The following is a 6,605-nucleotide window of genomic DNA, read 5'->3' on the forward strand; positions in this document are numbered from 1 at the left end:
CTTGCTTTCATCTATCCGGATCTTGCCACCTCCCACAATGTGGCCTAGAAATGGCACCTCTCGTTGAGCAAATGTGCATTTCTCCTCTTTGATGAACAACTCATTTTCCCTCAAAGTTTGGAACACCTCCCTCAAATGTTCCACATGTTCATTGAGTGTTTTACTGTACACCACAATATCGTCAAGGTAAACAACCACGAAATGATCAAGGAAAGGTTGAAGTACCTTATTCATCAAGGTGCAGAATGTAGCTGGGCATTCGTGAGTCCGAATGGCATCACCAAAAACTCATACGAGCCATACCGCGTCACACAAGCTGTCTTTGACTCATCTCCTTCGGCTATCCAAACTTGATGGTACCCCGATCTCAAGTCCAACTTGGTAAACCATCTCGCACTACCAAGTTAATCAAACAAGTCTGCAATGAGGGGAATAGGGTACCTATTCTTCACGGTGATCTTGTTTAGGGCACGATAATCAATACACATCGTAATGACCCATCATGTTTCTTTTGAAATAACCTTTGGTGCACTATCACGGAGATTTAGATGGCCTAATGAATCCGTATCTAAAAGCTCCTTTAAGCATTTCGTAATTCCTCCAATTACGGTAGGGACATACGATATGGCATACTGGTGGCGGCACCATGTTGGACACTAATTGATCCTATGATCCACCTCCCTCTTAGGTGGCAAATTCTTTGGTAACTGCGGGCATCACATCTCGAAAGGATTGTAATACTTGGCCCACTTCCTTAGGGATCTCACCCACGGTCTTACCGGTTTCCTCAAGCTTCAAAATGGCTAAGTAGGAGACTTTATCTCTACGTACTCCTTTAGCAAATTGGATTGCGGACAATGTTTTCCCTTCGAGGCTCCCCTTTCTTGTCAATCTCACCATACATTGATGGTTCGAATCCGAAATCATCATGAAATTACCGGAAGGACAAATCATCGCATTAACCTGATCAAGAAAGCTCAATCCAACTACAAAATCATAGTCATCAAGTGGTATTACCTTGATGGATGCCGTACCGGTCCAATCGCCAAATTGGAGTTTTACTCCCTTTGCGACCCCCTTAATTGGAACACTTTCCGAATTCACCGTCTTAATTCGACCCGGATCATTTTCAATCTTGAGACCAAGTTTGTCATGACCCGCCGGACATAAATAAATTAGGCCTTTTGTGTCGACAAGTGCATTCAACTTTTTGCCAGCTACCATGATGTCCGCAAACATCAGCCCATGACTCCTCTTGTCTTCAACACCCCCTAGTATTGAACCAAGATTGTTATCCTCCACATCCGACTCTGCTTTCGCTTCCACAGCGGAGAGCGCCGCCTTCTTTGGACAATCCTTAATCATGTGTGGTCCATCACAATGAAAGCACTTTATAGGCCCACTCTTCCTTTTGTCCCATGGCTTTTTACCGTTGTCATTTCTAGGGGGCCTTTCTTTGTCTCCCCAACTATTTCCCTTTGGCTGGGACTTGGGCTTGAAAAACTCAGGCCTGTCTTTCTTCCCATCAAATTCACATAGCGATTACGCTTTCTGAGACATGGCCTTGGTAAGTTCTTGGACTCCTCGGCGTTGCAACTCTTGCTTCGCCCATGGTTTCAACCCATCCATGAAGGAAAAGAATGCTTCATCCTCAACTTTGCCTTATTGCAAAAGCCAACGCAACTTTGCCCGAGCTTCATCCTCGGCATACTCGAGAATAAGCTGCGCTTTGAACTCGTATTGAAACTCCTTCCAAGTTCTAATTTACATCCCACCACGTCTCACATCGGTGGACCTCGGCGCCACCACAATAAGGCAATGTCGGTAAGATACATAGCAGCGATAATTACCTTAGTGGCATCATCGGCAATGCCCTTAGCGCGAAAGTATTGCTTGACTCCTCCACGAAATTGTCCACTTCTCTTGCGGACCTTGTTCCTTAAACTCTTTTGGCTTGGGACCATCCACGGCTGGGCTTGGGTGTGGTGACCAACCCTCCATTGCCCAAAGCAGCCTTGTAGATTGTGAGTTCACCCTTGAGCTCCGTAATCTCCTCTTTCAAGGCCGTCAACATAGCCTCCATGGCATCAGTCTTACCAACCATCATAGTCTCGATGGCATCATCCCTACTAGTCATCTTCTCAATGTTATCCAACACATACTCTTTGAGTTGCTCTTGCATAGATTGCAACCCATCATTGACTTTATCATCGATATCATCAACCCTCTCCTTGACATCCCCCACGGATTCTTCAAGAGTGACAACTCGATCTTCCAAAGCCGACGGTATGTCCCTTGAGCAGCTAGCCTTCCTAGCCCTCCACAGTCTCCATTCCATCAACATTCTCGTGACTTCTTTCGACATCATTCAACGGTGTCTTTGAGCGGCTGGCTCGGATACCAAGCTATCACGGACTTAGAGTTTTCCCAAGCAATCCGTGCGGCCTCAAGCATTCTTTCGCTCAAAAGCGCCCGTCGGCCTATCTACGCAACAATTAACGATCCTTCGCTCAAAAAGCGCATCGAGTTGCTTTGTCTACGCAACAATGAGGATTCAATGGAACTCCTCTCAAAACATACGAAGAACGGCGAGAAGAACAAAGTAAAACGATCTCAAAAGATAAACAAAAGCCACGGAAAAATAAGAACACTTGAGAGAAAAGTTTGAGTGAATACTCTCAAAATTCTATTATTCCTTTGAATGAATGCAATGAGGGAGAGGCCTCTATTTATAGTTGAGCCTTCCCAACATCAGCATGCTGAGATCAAAATACATCAATGGCTAAGATCTAAAGCTATCAAGATATCAAATCTCTAAGATTACTGAGAATCGTATCTTTTAAAGATTACATTAAAGTCTAAGATCGCATATCTTTGAAGATCTTCTTCCATATTTGCCAAGCATATCTTTGGAATTACTTTCCACATTTACCAAGCTCAGGAGATGGGCTTTCAATCTCTCAAGCCTTGGACCCGGTCGATTGGGCGAATGACCTCCCTCAGCGATAATCGCACAAGTCCGTCATGGTTGCAAGTCTCCTTCGCGACCCATGACACTAAGCGATTCGATTAGTCTTTCGCCCTATACCCAAGTCGAATGAGCGATTTGCGTCGATGTCATTGCTTGGCCTCCACGAGTTTCCTCAGCTTCGCCCGCTTCGAGCATAGCTCACCATCTTCCGGGTCCCCGAGGCATGCTCTCACTCGAACCCTTCTCAAAAGATCAAGGTCGGTTAGCGGTGCACGTGAGATCCCCCAATCAGCTTCCTTCGTCTTACGAGTTTTCTAGCCGTTGACTCGCACATGTCGAGACTCCTTGGTAGTGTTTCAAGGCGGGCGAATAGAAACCCGCGGTGATGCCGAATGCTGAGTCTGCAAAGCACGCCGAGGCGCGCGTCTTTGAATCCACGATCGGCGGCAGCGTCTCCACAGCGTATCAAAGGCTCGGGCTTGGGCGCCGCCCGACCCAGCGTCGGTCCACGCCCCAAGCCAATCGGCGGACCGGCTCTCATTGTTCCACATCCGGCAAAGGCGCATCAGCGGCCCCATCCGCTTCCCTCCCGACAATTTCAAGCACTCTTTGACTCTCTTTTCAAAGTCCTTTTCATCTTTCCCTCGCGGTACTTGTTAGCTATAGGTCTCTCCCGTATTTAGCCTTGGGCCGAATTCTTGCCCGATTAAGTGCATTCTAAACAACGACTTGTAAGCGGTGCCTCGTGGTGCGGACGAGGTCCCGAACACGACAGGGCTCTCACCCTCTCTGGCGCTCTTTCCGGGGACTTGGGCCGGTCCGCCGTGAGGGCCTTCTCCGGACTACAATTGAGCGCCGGTGGTGCCCGATTCTTAATTTGGGATTTTCTCGGTTCGCTCGTCGTTACTAGGGAATCTGGTAAGTTTCTTTTCCTCCGCTTATTGATATGCTTAAACTCGGCGGGTAATCACTTTGACACAGAATTCATAATCACGATGCGAAAGGGTTTAAGGGTCTCGATCGACAAGCGCAGCGACTACGAGCGAGGTTGCTTCTGACATTACCACCGATCGTCGCGGCGATTATGCCGTTGAGGACTCAAATTTAGGCCAACGGCGGCTATGGCGCGCGGGAGGACAATTTCGATTGCGGTCCAATCGAGTCGAGGATCGGGGTTGGATAGAGGCGACAATCGTGACACCCGACGGGCGTGCCCTCGGCCTAATGGCAGGGGCGCAACTTGCGTTCAAAGACTCGATGGTTCACGGGATTACGTAATTCACACCAAGTATCGCATTTCCTCGTTCTTCATCGATGCGAGGCGAGATATCCGTTGCGAGTCGTTCTATATACTGCGACAAAAGAACAACATCAACGAAGCGACACATGAGCGGTGCGGCGGCGGAGATGTGTCCCTTTTTCATTCGATTCCTTGGCGCGATTAGCGGGGGGTTTACCGTTTTGCATCGAAGAGGTTGATCCTAACATCTCACCCCACCCAATGGGCGGAGGGGCGGCGGGACGGTCGCTCCGATTTCACGAGGATGGTAACGGCGACGATGCACCGCACCACCTCCGATGTTGTATACAGCGCGTTCACGGGTGGATTACGCTGGAAAGTTTGAGCAATGATCCTTCCGCGAGTTCACCTACGAAAACCTTATTCGACTTCTCCTTCATCTAAATGATAAGGTTGATGGACTTCTCGCGACGTTGCGGGCGTGAACCGCCCGCGTCGCCGTGATCCGAACACTACCGGACCATTCAATGCAGCAGGGCGGCGGGTGGTGTGTACAAAGGGTAGGGGCGTAGTCAGCGGTGATGACTCGGCGCTTACTAGAAATTCCTCGTTGAAGACCAACAATTGCAATGATCTATCCCCATCACGATGAAATTTCAAAGATTACCGGGCACTGTCGGCCAAGGCTATAGACTCGTTGAATACATCGATTGTGGTAGCGCGTCTGACCCAGAACATCTAAGGGCATCATAGACACATTATTGCCTCAATCTTCCGTGGCCTAAAGGCCATAGTCCCTCTAAAAGCTAGCCACGGAGGATCACCTCCGTGTAGCTAGTTAGCGGTGAGGTCTCGTTCGTTAATAAATTAACCGGACAAATCCCTCCACCAACTAAACGGCCATGCACCACCACCCATAGAATCAAGAAAGAGCTCTCGGTCATCAATCCTTACTATATGCGGACACGGTAAGTTTCCCGTGTTGAGTCAAATTAAGCATGAGCTCCACTCTGATGGTGCCCTTAGTCAATTCCTTTAAGTTTGACCTTGCGACCATACTCCCCGGAACCCAAAGACTTTGATTTCTCATAAGGTGCGGCGAGTCCTAAAAGCAACATCCATGATCCACTGGTCGGCATCGTTTATAGTTGAGACTAGGGCGATATCGATCGATCTCCGAGCCCCAACTTTCATTCTTGATTAATGAAAACATCCTTGGCAAATGCTTTCGTAGTTGTTCGTCTTTCATAAATCCAAGAATTTCACCTCGACTATGAAATCTGAATGCCCCTAAGCGTCACATTAATCATTACTCCGATCCAGAAGGCTAGCACAATAGGATCGAAATCCTATGATGTTATCCCATGCTAATGTATACAAGCGTGGGACGACCGACCAATTAAGGCGAGGAGGCGCATCGTTTGGCGATGAGACGAGCGGACCGATGCTCGCAGTGAGGCGGACCGCCGACCCACCCTAAGTCCAAATCTGAGCTTTTTAAGCGCAACAACTTAAATATCGCTATTGGATTTGGAATTACCGCATACTGCGGCACCGGACTTGCCCTCAATGGATCCTCGTTAAGGGATTTAGATTGTACTCATTCAATTACGGACTCATAGAGCCGATATTGTTATTTATTGTCACTACCTCCTCGTATCGAGGATTGGGTAATTTCTTGGCTTTCTTGCCTTCCTTGGATGTGGTAGCCGTTTCTCGGGCTCCCTCTCCGGAATCGAACCTAATTCTCGTCACCCGTCACCACCATAGTAGGCCACTATCCTACCATCGAAGTTGATAGGGCGAAATTTGAATGATCGTCGTCGGCACAATGGCGTGCAATCCGTCGAGTTATCATGAATCATCGAACAGCGGCCAAAGCCGCGTCGACCTTTTATCTAATAAATGCATCCCTTCGAAGTGGGGTTTGTTGCGTATTAGCTCTAGAATTACTACGATTATCCGAGTAGCAAATACCATCAAACAAACTATAAGCGATTCAATGAGCCATTCGCGGTTTCACGATCTGAATTTGTTCATACTTACACATGCATGGCTTAATCTTTGAGACAAGCATATGACTCTGGCGGGATCAACGGGTAGCATTCCTCATGACGTCGACCTTTGCATGGCTCTCAACATGCCGCATGAGCAGCGAAGAGGCCATAACGAGCACACGAGCATTATGCGTATCAAGAGACAAAATGCATAGGCATCGAGACAAGGGCCTAAACCCTACTCTCAAAAATATTTTACGCATCCGAAAGCCGCGAGCGAGCACTAGTGCACAAGCGGCGCCACACCGATTTAAGGGGCACACTCGGGACACGAGACACGATTGTGATCCACTACGCAACCAAAGGGCACGAGTTTGGAGAAGGGGCGGCAACACAT

General features: G+C 48.3%; 1 pseudogene; it reads right to left on the reverse strand.

Annotated features, from left to right (window-relative positions):
- Positions 1-4,166: 4,166 nt before the first annotated feature.
- Positions 4,167-4,316, reverse strand: LOC128288417 (5.8S ribosomal RNA; annotated as a pseudogene).
- Between the last annotated feature and the right edge of the window lie 2,289 nt (positions 4,317-6,605).

Source organism: Gossypium arboreum, unplaced genomic scaffold, assembly GCF_025698485.1.
Source record: "Gossypium arboreum isolate Shixiya-1 unplaced genomic scaffold, ASM2569848v2 Contig00213, whole genome shotgun sequence".
NCBI lineage: Eukaryota > Viridiplantae > Streptophyta > Magnoliopsida > Malvales > Malvaceae > Gossypium > Gossypium arboreum.